Raw genomic sequence first — 15,432 nt, forward strand, 5'->3', positions numbered from 1 at the left:
CATAGTGGGCTTGTTTATGACTTTTGTAGCAAAACAAATTAACTATTTGTAAAAAGCATTCCGAGATCCTTCGAATGATGCTAATATCGATTATGTGGGTTAAAAATTAAGAAAGTAACTTAATTTTAAAATCGCCTTTTATGATGTAATTTATTGTCCTAAATTTACATTGAAAATTGAAAAGTTGTGACCCAAAACAGGGTATTCAGCAAAAAATTCTACATTCATTTTAAAATATTGCCGTCAAGTTGCCAGCAACAGTTTTTTTAACCTATATTGTATGTATGGTATATATCTATCCACAGTACTGAGGCGTACTGTTACGGTTTCAAAAAAGTTCAAATCGTCCTTCACACCAATTTTATGGTTTAAAGGTTAATGTGTTTGCAACATAGAGGCATAGGTGCCTCTCCTCCACCTGTTGTTGTGCACTGCTGGTCAGTTGGCTGCAAGATGGCAACTACATTTTTACCCCACTTACAAGAAGGACACATTTTGAATGTTTGCAAACATTCACTATGTGTAAACACAGTAGTGGCAGCATCATGCTGTGAGTATACCACCCGTCACTGTGGGTGAAATTAGAACTTTGTAAATTATTTTTATGGTGAAAATAATTTTTCACCCTAAAATATAAAGTTTAGCTAGCAGCTACATTTTGACGTAAAGATAAAAAAAATTATTTGTGTTGAGGATCAAAACATAGCATGCAATCCCACTTATTCTGCTATTATGAACGCTTTCCATTTGGACATAGATTTTTCCAGTGGTTGAAAAGCATGTGCTCATCAACTCAGATTTTTAATATTTAGGGGGAAACATTAAGAGACTATTAGGCTATTGGGTTGATTTTAAAACAACTACTTTGATCTTTAGATTAATCAAGTGAGTGCTTTCTGACCAAAAGATGTCACTAACAGGAAGTAAATAGATTTGAATTCTGGGTATGTTTACTTTGCTATCAACGGTGACACTTGCAAGCAAATGGTAAACAAGAAGTGACTGGACCAGAAACAGAGCAGAGCAATGACTCAAAGATAGGAAAATACCAGTTCTGTACTGGATTCTCGATCCCCAGCAACTAGTTTTTGTGGAAAACGTTTCAGTAGAGGTTGGCGTACTATGTTCCTTATCCAAAAATAAACACAATTCACAATATCTTCAGTCTGGGTCTCACTGACCTTTCACACATAACCAATTTTCCAAACGTTCCTCCCCTGGGGGTAACTTTGAAGAAGATGCCACACATCATCACAGAGGATCAGAGGCCGCACTAAACTTTGTGCATCTCATGACAAAAAAAAAAAAAAAAAGAAGATCAAACACTTGTTACTGCCTGAGGAATTCCACCTGAAAGGTTATCACTTATTGTGTTGTGGACTGGTGATCTGTAAGTTTCCTGCGTGGAATGAGGAATATACCCTAGAAAAAGCTGTCTGTCTCAGAATGTAACTGAGCTGTAGTCTTTCATTGAAGCTTTTGTACAACAGCTAAAAGAGTAAATGGTAATCAAACTAAATCGAAAGTGGATCTTGATTTAACAGCCACTGTTTTGGGCAGCCAGTGTATGAATGAGCTGCTAATTGCTTTGTGTTAACTTTTAATTACACACTGGAGTAAGTACTTTTACATATTAGCAGACTAATTAAATCAGCATTTTCTGAAAATATGTCAACAGAACGTGTTTGATTATCTGATTTTCTCTGTGTTTATACATAGTGATGCACCAATCAATCAGCCAGTGAGTGGAGTGTCTCCACTTTTTTTTAGCAGGTCATAGAAAATGTTAGGCTTATTTTCTTATTCATTAAATGCATTCAAACGAAGATTTCCCAACCTGTTTAATCCATGACGCATTATCTGCCACAACACGTTTTATTTTGGGTTTGGTAAAGATGATGTTGAGGTTGTTTTTTAAAATAAAAATAAAAGTTAGGATAAAATACTTTGATGCAGAAATCGGAGTATTTATTTGGAATCAAAAGTACATCTATCATAGAACATTGTTTCCTTTATGTGTTTTTATTAGTGCATACGGTTGCTGAGAAAAAAAAATAAAGTTGGTAAAAGCAGGAATCGGCATAAAAGAAATAAAAAATTAAAGGAACTGAATGATTTTCCTTTAATTATTGATTTTTGATCGGCAGGGTAAACAAAGAAGAATCTTTTGAATCATTTGTGCAACTACTACGTCTATCACCAAATTTGCAGCAAATGTTTTGTTTTTTATGTTGTAGTTAGAAATCAAAGAAAGTAAGATCTCAATGAAGTTTGAAATCTGTTTCAAGCAGAAAAAGCTTCACTGCTGCATCTTTTACTTTGTGGCTTGAAGTGGTGGGAAATGGAGGTTTTGTGTTTGCAGTATAGAAAGAGAAGATGAAACCAAAACAGCAAAAAAAAATCCCTTTTTCTCTAATGCTATATACCATGGCTTTATCGATAGGGGGCCTTTGAAAGCAACTGCAAAAACATTTCCTCTGAAATGGTAGATGGAGTGAGATCAAAAAAGCCATACTTTTTCCATAGAACTCTCGCACAGCAGCCTGTAAGTGTGAACTTAAAAAAAAAACAGAATGTGGATCATGTATTCGCAACCACTGTTTGGTGTAGTTCGTTTATGAATGAGTTGCTAATAGCCTTTTGCTAACTTTTTAATTACGCACTCTTGTACATATTAACAGACTAATTAAATTAGAACTTTTTAGTATGTTAACAGATGGTCTAATGAAAAACTAGTGTCACCCAGATTGAGAGTTGCATCTTAATCCCAGAAGGATCATAGTCGGTTCTGATCAGTGATCAGCGAGACAAATAGTGAAAATCCATTATTTTTCCTGATTTATTGAAAGCACCCAAACTAAGATCTCTCAGTATGTCAGTTAATGTATGCACCAAATAATATTTTGATGCAGCTTTCTTGAGTTCAGATAATGGCTAATGATGTGTGTTAAAATCATTAACCATAAATGTATATATTTGTCTTAAATTTTCTGTTGAATTACCCTGCCTCTTACAAAGAACCTGCAGTACAGCTTTTCTCCTTTATATGTTAAAGTATTTGGAAAAAAAACTCCCAACTCACCAAGCTTAAAATTACACAGGACTTTTGTATCATTAAGGAAAACTCTGGCTGTAAAATGTCTACGTCCTGTTTTTGTTAAACCCTGGCCTTTCTTTTCTGTTCAATTTTCACTTATTTATCCTTACATTAACTGTTGTTTTGATACTTGTAAAGAATAAAAAAAGTAGATTTGAAAAATATAGCTGACCTATTGATTACACATCAAAGCTGACAATGCCCGATCTGGTGGGCAGATCAGTTCTTTGACTGAGTAGTTGGGGTATGTCTACTAACAGAGTCTGATTAGCATATTAACACTTGTGTTGCATAATTTCAAAAATGTCTGTTTTCATCAATCTGGTTATTTGTAAGAGTATCTACCAGTGTGCTATTAATGCAGGTAGATTCTTCTTGTAGAGATGCACTCGAGATTGAAATAAGCCATTGCCCACGCACAAACCCACAACCTCCTCATTTGGCTCTGATTGATGACTGGCAGGTTAGATCCTATACTTTTACAGTATGAAATAGACATTCTTTGCTGCAAACTGGTTTGAGTTTAGTAAAAATCTCACAAAATAAAGATGACCTTGGTGGGTTAGCTCTGTCTCTCTCTCATGAGTGTCCATGTGCATGCATGCATTAGCGTCAGGAATGGGGGTGGGCCTGTGTGCCTGAAGGACTAGAAGGCCACTACAGATGTGTGCAGCCTGGACATCTGCTCTGCTGTGAAGCTATTGTCAAGGAAGCAGTTAAGATGGTGGGCAGATCAGTTCAACAGGGATCCCTGTCAGAAAAGCTCCTGACACAAGAGCAGCAGGGATGAGGTCATAACAGGTACATTCACAATAATCATTGCTCAGCAGTAGATTTTTTTGTCTCCATCTGTGACCAGCAGAGTCGCTATACATATGGTGAGTTGGAAGCAATTTTTTTTATCCTTTTCTCTGGAAATTGATCTGACTCCATCAGTCTCAGCCTGGCAAGGAGTCTTCCTCCCCCTCTCCCTACCACCGTCTCCCGCGTTGCTGAGCAGCACCCCATTGCCAGAGGCAATCGAACGTCTCCGAAGGGACCTCTGTTAGCCCCCTGCAATATTTATTACCATCCATCATCCCCAGACCCTCGCTCTGCGCGGGTGAGTAACAGTGGCCGCTAAGTTCTTGTGTTAAAACTTCCCTCGCTGACGACCATTAGAGGGGATTTATGAGAACGGAGTCCCCCTCTGGAGGTGCCGTGGAAGCGAGACGGAGCATGTTTCAGAACCGCTGTGATGCGAAATATGCCGTGGATGCACCGCTTGTGTAAAGATTGCCTAAACTTCTATTTAGCTGTTAGTGATTTATTAAGATGCATCTCAGTAAATCCTAATTCATTTCAGTTCAGTCCATAAAGTGAAACTCGGATTATAAAGATTTGCTACAGACAGTGATATATTTGAAGTATTTATTTCTTTTAATTTTGATTATTCTGACTTGTAGGTAATAAAAACCCCAAATTCAATCCCTTAAAAAATATTACAATAATGGGAAAGACTGCGGACTTGACAGTTGTCAAGCTTGCAGTCACTGACACAAGAAGAGTAACCCAAAAAAGCTTATTGTTATTGAAGCTGACTGTTCAGAGTGCTGCATCCAAAGTTTAGTGGAAGGAAGAAGTGTGTTCAAATCATAGCCTTGAAATAATTGTGAAGTGAAGCCTATATCATCTGATAGAAAAACTCCACCTGAGTTTTTCTATCATATTCTAATTCATTGAGAATGATCTATATATAGTTGATTTTCTGGTCTTTGTGGTAAGGTATTAGCATTTTACGGCCTTCTGTTATTTTCTTCAACATTCATATAGTTTGAGCAACACTGTTGCAGTGCTGAGAATGACATCCTTGTGTCTCTGTGAATTTTTCCCCCATCTTTCTATTAAGTCTTTCTTATGTCAGTGATGGTTGTGATCTAATAGTGTCTTGGGTGTTTAAAGAAGATCATGTAATTTATGCCTGGAAGACTACTGAGCCTGTAAATGCTTCCCTCATGCCCCTTATGTGTGTTCACCACCTCTCGATATTCTCTTCAATCCTTCCAAGGAGGCAGATTTTTCATCTTTATTTTCTGTGGAGGTTGCTTGTTTGGACTGGAAACAGCAGCTATGGGGAAAGGGTAAGTAGTGTAACCTGTACGGTTCTTTTAGGTCAGTTTTAATATGTGATTCTAATTGGTCTCCAAAGGCTAAGACTTCTCCCTTTCCCTTTTGTGCCTTCCTTCTTTAAAAACTGTCTGTGTGATGTGCCTGTGTTGAGCTGAGGTGCCCAGGAGCGCTGGTGTTCATTTTGAAGTCTGCCGAACATGTTCATTATCTCCAACTTAAGGCAAGATTGGTTTAGCTGGAAGCGGGGGGTAATTTTCTGTCTTTTAGAAAAGGGGGCAAAAACGTGAAGGTAAAACTGAAAATTGATCGTGATAGTTTATAGTAGCGGGAAACTAATATGTTTTTGCAACTGAAGCTGTAGTTACTCTACTGCTCTCATGGTTTTCAAACTCCTTTAACCTTTAGCAGTGATGTATTGGAAAGGTATTGCAAAGAAACACCTGACATATTGTTCCCTTTTTCTCTTTTCTCTTGAGGCTCTGTGTATCTTCATTTTTCAGATACATTACGGGGATTTTCAGACTGTTCTTCTGTCATTGCTGCCTTTCCTGTTGCTATCAATTCAGTGACAGTAGCAGCACTTGTATCTGGAGCTACATACGGATAAAGACTAATTAGTACCATACATGTCTTTTTTATAAATCCCCATGAACAGTTCCCTGTACTGTAGGGAACAATAAGATATTTTGACAATGTGTGTATGAAAGTTTTTTGTTGTGTTTTTTTCCACGTCTGAGGAGGGTGTGAGATTGAAACAGTTGAAGAACCTTGAACGTAGTTATTTTCATTTCATATATTTCAATTTTGATGCACAGTACAAGTACAGTGAGAGAAGATTGGTGTGTTGACTGTCAGCACTCTCTAAAATTTTCTTCAGCTAATTAATGTCTATATGTTCATGTTTTCAGTGTCAGCTATAGATATTTTGTAAACGAAGGCGGGAATACTCATGTGATAAGGATTAAGGAAAGACGGTTTTGTTGACAATTTCCAGTTTATTTTAAAAAAATAAATCACTAAATTGCCAACATACATTTTTTCAGATTTTGATTTGTTTTTTAAAAGCAAGTGACAACAATATTCTATTTTAAAAATGAATAAAAATTTGGTTTAAGAAAAAAATCAAGAAAAATCCAACAAGTTTTGTGTTATCGTACAAATAAAGCCCAACTATAAAGAATGAGAAATATCTTATTTACAGTGTTACATATTAAGAAGTGGGAAGAAGTGCTTCTCTAGTTGGAAGTATTTTTTGTTTGACAATTTGTAAACAGCTGAGTTAATTTTGTGTAGATGGAGAAATGTTTAGATGAATCCCCCTCCTTTGGCGTACGCATAGCTGATGGAAACCTTGCAGCACAGGCAGGAAAGACAGACAGCTACCGGTACTTATGCTCCATTTGACCAGGACCCCCCCCCCCTCCCCCCCTCCCCCCCCCCTCCCCCCGCGGTTTCTCTGGCAACTTAAAACACGTTTAAAAGGCAGGAACCGTATGAACCAAATGATTAGGTGTTTTAAATATGTACTCTAATCCTATATAGATCCAAGCATCGTTTAAATCCTCTATAGCTGAATCTTGTGGCTGTCTGGCAAGCCGCTAAGATTTTCTTGCCGTTATTGGACTGGATGTAACAGTCACCACTCTTCATTAGTGTCAGGGGACACTGAGGTGGTTGAACGGCAGCTGCATTGTTTGCAAAAGGTCAAGTAAGTATTGCAGCGTTAGCCCCCTCTGACCGTGTCTGAGACAGCCTTGTTAGCATCCGGGTAAGATGTTGTCTGGTGAAGCAGTGGCACCGCTATTAGAGTTATTAATTTTTTTTCAACAACTTAATACACTTTAATTTAATGCATATTAATTGATGGGCTTCTGAATTCACATTCACATAATCCACCAAGGATTTCTCAAAGGCAAGCACAAAAGGCTTTTATTATCTTAAGGAGGAAGTGGTCTTTTGGGATGTAAAGGGGCCCCCGCTCAATTGTGTGTTACATTATGAGACAGACATAAGTGAAATGAAATTACAACGTATCATCAGCACGGTGAAGGATCCTATTGAGTAATTGCCTCTGCAGAGCCATTGTTGTAATGTCAGACTTGCTCTTTTGGATATGACAGAGGGTCTTTCATGAAGTCCTCATGCGAGGGAGTAAAAAGCCGGTTTCAAGGTTAAACTGTGTGAAGGCCAAATGTTTGGGGAGGGTGGATTAATTTCATGTCCCATAATATAATTTGTAAGATCTCCTCCACTGCCCTTGTTTTTTCTTGGGAGATGAACAAACCTGATCAAAGCGGAAAGCTAGGTTGGGGGGATGTAGGGGGGAGGTTAGCTATCGCCTGCAATTCTACATGTTTTCTAGGCAAAGAGCATGAGATTCTGTCTCTTAACCTTGAGCAATATTATTAGATAAAAATACAATCTGACATGTAGGTACCAAATGATCTAATTACTTTGATGAAAATTATTATTAACTAATATGATTAATAATGTCACCTATTAATTCAAAAGATTATTATAATATTATTTTTGAAACATATTTAATTACTGTTTTAACTTAAAAAAAACAAAATAAAAAATATTCATTTTCAAAACACCATAAGCTCAAACTCCAGGAAGCCATCTGAACATTGGAGGGTTACCAGCATCAGGTATGCGAAGTGTGGTGGTGGCAGCAGCATGCTGTAGGGATGACACATTACCACTCATATTGAGCAACATGTCTGTTAAGTAGGAACTAATATTATTTGAACACTACATGTCATGTTATTATAGGAGCTCTGGAAATAACAGTTGCTTTTCAGTTTTAAGTAAAAGCAGTTAGATAATTTGTTTATTATTTTTATATTTGCAGTATCTTCAAAATGTGATATTTTTGGTCACAGTCGTAACACTAGGAAGATCTTTTTCTGGTCTTTGCCTATTTCTGTAGTTATTACTTTACCATCATTCATCTTATTACTGGATGCAAAACTTCACAATTTAACATTGAACCAAAAGCGAATTTCTCATGCAGTCAATTATTAATTGCATCATAGTCACAAATGTATAAGTCAACATGTGCGAGGATGTGAGGTTGTTGCAGGAAAATCACAGTGCATCATTAATTACAGGGCAGGCTCTAAGGGTGGGAGATGGACTGTCGCGCTAACAGATGCCTTGTTGCTCTGTTGGCTTAAAGAAGCCTAACCAACACTTCTATCGCTCTGCATCGGCAGCCTTTCATTGTGTATCTGTGTATATCAGCCCACCCAATGAAAGCAATTGCCTCATCTTGCTGGCAAATTCTTTGCAATACAGATGTCCTCTTAGATATGCATGTAGTCCATGTGGCAGGAGTGTAGATACATTTGTTCAGCCCGGTGATATGTGTACAGTATGAGGAAGTGATAAAATCAGCTATTAAAGTCACTGTAAGTAGCGAGTGGGCGGGATATAGACTTTTTATGGCTCTTGGCGCCTTGTTTAGCATTTTAACTCATCACGTTTTAGTGGTTAAATGGTAGAGGAAAAGTCATAAAAATTTTGGGCCGTTTTATTTGGTGGCTTTACACAAAACATATATTTCTTTCAAATTTAACCAAAAGAGAATTTCAGTCATTACTTGCATCATACTCACCAATATATGAATGAACATGTGCAGGCAAAAATAATTAGCTTATCTTTTAAGCTGGTTAAAATTTAAAAGTATACATTGGGTTGAAATTAAACTTCTCAGATTAGCTGCTGCATAATGTTGCTTCTGTTTGAAATGTAATCAAAGCATTGTCCAACTTTGGTCTCAACTATGATATGGGTGTAGCTAAAGAAGTGAAATACAAGTTTGAATGGACAAAGACAAAATTTTAGTAGCAACAAAATAAGTGAATTTTTGGCAAAGGATCCATTGTCCCATGTAGATGCAATGCATGGTATCGTTTTGATTCTGAATAGTCATGCTTGTTTAGAACCCTAGCTTGCAAGAAACAAACATGGAGAATAGTGATATTTACCTAGGAAGATGTTTATTAGTACTTAGGCACGTTTTATCGACATATGCTTTAATGCGGACAATCTTTGAAGTAAGTATTCTTTTAATTGCTGACCAGATTTTTGCACATGCTTCAACTGGTATTTTGAAAATTGGTCTATTGTGATGAGCCTCAAGTCATTGAGGTTAGAAAGGTTGCCATCACCCTAATCTTCAGCTCCGTCCATAGATTCTTAGATTGAAGTCAGGGCTCTGGCTGGGTTACTCTGAAATGTAAATGCTACTTCCAGTCATTAGCCCTGGCTTACTTTTGCTATGTTTTCTGCTAATGGTTGGACAAGACAATGACACATTTACAATATTTACAGATAGTTTGTGTATAATCTTTGACTCTTTCAGTTTCTTTCTCTACAGACTTGTAAAGTATAAATAGAACCTCAACTGTGTAGGTAGTTAAAAATGTAGCTATTAAAACTCTGCATCTACTTGCAAGCCCGGCATGTCTTAAACTAATTTTGGCAGATTACTTTGACCTTAGAACATTTATAAATAACCTTTAAATAGAGAAGACTTGTAAAGGATAAAATTTACCCTGGCTTGACTGTGAACCCAGAAGCAACAATAAGATTAGATAAAACTAGCAACTGTTTGTTGAAGAGATTACCAGCTGATAAAAGTGAAGGGTAGTGTTGTGGTGGATGACAGTTTCTTTTTTCTTGAAATGAAATTAAGTGTTCCTGTATTGTTCTGCAGCTGCTCTGCTTTGATGCTTCAGACAGCTTCATGTTCACACATTTTAACTAATCTCTAGCTATGGTTATAGGTCTGAGAACAAAGGTTCTTCTTTTTGAGTTAGTGCTGTGGCTGCTCTCACAGAGGCGTAGCTCGGCTGTCTGGAAGCATTGAAGGCAGTGTTATAGTCAGTATTGTGCTGGAAGTGCTTAATTCTGCTTTTAAATTATGATTCTTTCTTATTTTAGTTTGTATTTTTTTCTACCTCCAATTAATCAGCATATGCCCTAAGCTCTGCATACTTTCTAATACCTGCCTACTGTTTGATTTGTTTTTGAAGGACTACATATCAGTTTGGTTTAATACCGAACACGCTGCTTTCTGTATAGTTAGAAACTAACCCAGAGAGAAAACCTAAATGCTGTATAAGTGGAACACTAAGTGGAGAAAATCTCCCAGAGCAGTCACCAGGTACTGTTATAGAGGCAACGTTGTTGTCACACTGTCAGCTTTTTTTTTAGCAGAGTTTTCCCCCAAAATGCATTTTTTATTTAAATGGTTGTTTAAAAAGGCAACAGGCTTTTGAAAGATGGCAGTTTGCCTTAAAAATGTGCCACAGTTGCCTGCTACCAGGTGTTTGACTTGACTTTTTTACATCAAAAGTGATGTAAGTCGATGTAAAAGAGATTGTAAAATACTATTTAAAAGGTAACTATAATTGATCTGACACTATTCTATCACAGTCCCTCTCCCAGCGTGCTGTTTAGCTGCAGTCAGATAAAGTTAGATCTGAATCAGTCTTAAACATGCGCACACTTTGACCACATGCAGTTGTTTGCAGAAGGATTATTCATACACTTGACATCTTGGAGGAGTTTTAAGATTTTCCCTCTCTCTAGCTGCAGAACAACAAAACATCCTGCAAAATACCACCATAAAAAGCTCACTTTCAACCCTATGCTCTGTGCTGTATTAGCGTAAGCTCTTTCCAGCCGTTACCTTTATATGTCAGATAAATTCGCTTCAGCTGTGGAAACTTTGTAGGTTGCAACACTCCTCCTTCAACAGTGTGAAAACAACCCCATGTGGAGTCTTGGCATTTGAATTTCCTTCGAACTGGACTTCTTTTCTCTACAAGTACCCTATAGCAACACCAACGCAGCCCTGTGGTGCAGTTGTCTGCCTGAAAAGCCTCTGCTGCTTTCTAAAACCCTTTTTAACTCTCCTTTTACCTTGCACTTTCTTATCTTTTTTTTCCTTCGACAGGTAGTCTTCTTCATCCCTCCTCCACATCGAGTGTAACAGGCGCATCGCTTATGTAACATGTCTAAACATTTGTGGAGCATTAGGAGAAGTCATGCATGTCAGAGCTGTGCAAAACGTCCCTCTGTGCACCCCATAGAGGCGGGACAGATGGCTGTCCTCATTCCCAGTCTTGTAAACTGCCTGTGACAGGAGATGGCATGTACACAGCTGAACCGGAGCGCTTCTAACTAAGGCTTGACAGACAGTGGTGGACACAGTCACATGTACCCTCATCAGCCAGAAACCTTACATGAGAATTATTTATTCTGTGTTTTTAGATTTTTAACTGCTGATTATATTTAGCATTGCAAAAAGTAGCTATACTCGCATCACTACTACAAACTTTGATCAATTTTATAAGAATTCAATCTAATGGAACAACACAAAGTTTTTCATAATTGGGTCGTCTAATGAATATTATTTATGATTTTCAACACTTTTTTCATGAATAAAAATCTGAAAATTTGAAGTAAAGCATCCTTTAAGGATGATGGTTCTAGTTCCATGTTTGAGTCATGTACACAGTCATGATTGACAGTGCTAAGACCCACCTCCTCCCAGCTGTGATTGATTGTTTTTGACCAGGAGTGGTGTATTTCTGCAGACGTCAGTAGGACCACAGAAAGGAGGTAAAGGAACTTGATTTTTTTGGACAGATTATCAGTCTCGTGTTATACTGGCACAACACGGTGACAGTATTAACGAATGTGCAAAAAAAAAATTGTTTATAAAAGTTACATACTGCAACTTTACTGTGGGTGAACTTTTTAGAGTTTTATTTATAGAAGAATCATTAGATCATCAATTATTTTCCTCTCACATCAGAGTTGTGCACTACTTTCAGTTGATCTGGCATATAAAAGTGTGGAAAAATGGCACCAAATTCAAGGGGTGAAAGGCATGACAGTTCGCCGTTTCATGGAAAAGTTCCTTAAATTCCAAACAGCAACAAAAGGCCATCATGATTCTTTCGTCAGGTCATTCATCATGACGTTAAAGAAGGTGACCCGGAGTTGTTTTCTAATTCGCTCGTTAATCACCGGCCCAGCAGACGTGTCGGAACACTTTCACTTTGTCCCCCTTTAACAACTCTCTGGGCAGAGTCCATTACTGAGTAAACACAGAAGAAACGAATGAAGATGCCCAGCGCCGAGCACCCAGAGGTGAGATCAAATGGCAGGCTTGCTGATGAAGAGCTATGTTTATGGCTCGCACTCTATTAAGAGGAGCCTCTTCCCTGCTGGCTCATAATGAACATCTACCTTGTGTAACAGTTCGAGTTCAACCTTTTTCTCCCTTGCGATGAATTACGGGTCATTTTCATCAAAATGTGCCCTAATTGCGCTCAGAATCGAGATGAGGAAAGGCAGAGGACTGGGGGGGAGCACTGATTTGTCGATGAGGAGAATGACTTTTTGGCTGATTTGGCAAGGTGACTATCTTATGGCAACATTAACTGTGTTGATACGAATAAATCATGACCATTATTTTCCCCTTTGCACGTTAATGAAATCGGGGTTTGTCCTTGGAGGATTATATTTCTGGCCTCTCCTCTCCTTTTCTTTTCTCTGTGTACATGGTAACGCCTCCTCCAGATGTCCCCCGCTGCGGGAGGCTGAGAGGCACATGCGAGGAGCTTACTGCTAACAAAACACACACACGCACACGCACACACCCATACACCCCCACAAACATCACCTCTGGGGGCAGTCACCTCAGCTGACCTGTTATGAAATAAGGCTGCATGGGCTGTGGAGAAAAACTGTGCCGTTTTTGTCAAGATGAGAGTTAAATAGTCCCGACAAAAAAGGGCCTCTGTTTATATGCGCGGGTGTTAGTGTGGGGTAAGGACAGGGAGAGCATCTCAGGAAAGGAAAGTGTTTTGGTAAATCACAGACAACGTACCATCTGCACACAGCGGGGTGTATAAGCGACACTGGGCCACTACTGTGAGGAACTATTGCATTGTTATTAAATGGCTGTTGCCTCCCTGGCAGCCATATTAAAGCTTTAGATCTTGTGTCTGATGGAAGGCATCGAAAAAGGAAAAGATATACTCTGAACCAGTCTGGCCTTTCAGCAGGGAATGTAGCCTTGATGACACACATTTGAAAATGGTCAACTAAATTAGGAATGTTGCTTATTTGTAGAGATGCACTGATCCAAACTTTGAGGCCAGTTTCTGTATGTTGGTTTTTGCAGCATGCGAACACAAGCCTTGATTAATAGAATTTTTAGCTGATGTTGATTTGTCTGTTACAGCTATCGTAAAAGAAGATATAAGCCTTCAGAATATATATTTTTTTCCATTCTAATTTCATTCATTGTTTGTTTGGAGAAAAACCAAGAAATCTATTATTATTTATTATTTTTAAAACATAAGTCATTACAGAATTCACATCTTAAACCAGCCTGGATAAGATTGGTTTCCCATGTAATTATTGACTGATTTCTGATCACCCAAAATTAAGGAAATTAGTGCAGATTGTTCAGTGCACAACACATGAACATTTTGTAGATAACATTATCATCCTGAAACAATCTAAGTTAGCTTATTTTTTAGCAATACGTTTTTCTTATTTGTTTAAAATTAAAGCATTTAGATCATTTGGCTTAGCTAATCAAGCTGATTTCAGTCAACAGCTGATTTCTCAGTGGTTCTTTAGTTTCCTCTTCTTTTCATCTCTTCTTAACCTCCCTCTATTTCCTCCACTTGCTCAGCCTCTCTCCTACACGGTGTTGTCAAAGGACTTTTTTTTTTGTCTTTATATATTCAAATGTTCTTCATGGTCACCATGTTAACTCAATCCCTCAAGCGGTTCTGCAGCAGAATTAATTTAGTTTCCCACTTGCAATTAGATGTGTCTCTCTCTTTCATGGCTGAGGAGTCTGGATCCACTCTGGCTGTAGAAGCATGTTGACTTATCGATGCTACGTGCCCTTTGTGCATTCTGAACCAGTGGCAGACAGTTCATAAAATGCTGCTGAAGAGTACAAGTTGATTAGCTCCTCTTACTTCCCCCTCGTCTCATTCCCTCACACTCGGGGGGGGGGGGGAGAAAATGATTCTCAAGATTGTGCACATTGTTAACTTTTTCTTGTTACGTTTATACATACCAGAGGTCATTAAAATGATCCAGAGCCAGAATGTTTGCCTGTAAATTGAATCTGACCTCTTACAGGGTGTCTTTGCAACCTTTTACTTGTTACATAGGGAAGAAATGTGGATTACGTCTTTCTTCACTTTCTGCATTTTCAACCGAGAACTGTTGCTTTAATCAGTGTTCAACAGTAAAACTGCTGAGTTTTCTATTACACTTCTCTGTGATTACACAATATCTGTGATTTGCCATTGTCAACAGCAGCCTATTTTGGATTTTTGTGGAAATATTCATCCAATCTTTCTTTTTTGATTTGGCATCAGTGGACTTTAAATCTCTAAGTAGATGTGTTGCAAAGATTTATTTCACATAAGCAAGCCGATATTCTGCTTTCCAATTGATTGGTAAAAATCACAGAATATGTTGACAAAATAGGGGTGTAAAAAGTCTCAGGATATTGAAGTAAGGTGTTTTTTTTTTTGGCTGGAGAAAATCTGTCTTGCCAAAATTTATCCAGTCACTGCCAGCAGGGTGTTTTTTGGCTCCTCTTAGTTTGTAGCCCACTTAGTACCATTTTGTCCCATCTTCCTTCCATTTTATACCTGTGAACAAAACATTTCATGCCCATGTACTCATCCATTGCATATCAGTTTATTTTTTTTCTCAGCTAAATATTAATATGGTAACAAATAGTCAAAAACATGCACAAATCTCATCTATAAACTAATTTTGGAATACTTTATGTGACATTGATTCTCATTCATATTTGGTCAACTGGTATGAAAAATGAAAATATATCATAATTTTTTATGAGTCACTTAAACACATCTTTTGTCATTTTGAGGCAATTACACAAAATTACATGAAGTCAACAGTTGCTGAAAGTAAGTACAAATTAATGCATTGGTTGATATGAAGCAACACTTTTTGTACCCAAAATTACTTAAACAAACTATGAAAGTTCAAAATGGGAAATGGGTAAAATGATAGTAGTATTATGACACTGTTTACCCCAATGGTTTAGAGAGAAAGAAACATTTACAACTGTTAATAAAATGATTATATTCACCACCTTCACCACATTTTTATGGGCATACCCAAATCAGCGACCTTACAAA

At 37.8% G+C, this 15,432-nt stretch overlaps 1 protein-coding gene across 2 annotated transcripts in view; it reads left to right on the plus strand.

The window, feature by feature from the left end:
• ctbp2 (C-terminal binding protein 2) overlaps positions 1–15,432 on the plus strand; it is a 138,968-nt gene that overhangs the window by 785 nt on the left and 122,751 nt on the right. The window lies entirely within an intron of this gene.

The sequence above is a fragment of the Xiphophorus maculatus genome, chromosome 10 (assembly GCF_002775205.1).
Source record: "Xiphophorus maculatus strain JP 163 A chromosome 10, X_maculatus-5.0-male, whole genome shotgun sequence".
Taxonomy (NCBI): Eukaryota; Metazoa; Chordata; class Actinopteri; order Cyprinodontiformes; family Poeciliidae; genus Xiphophorus; species Xiphophorus maculatus.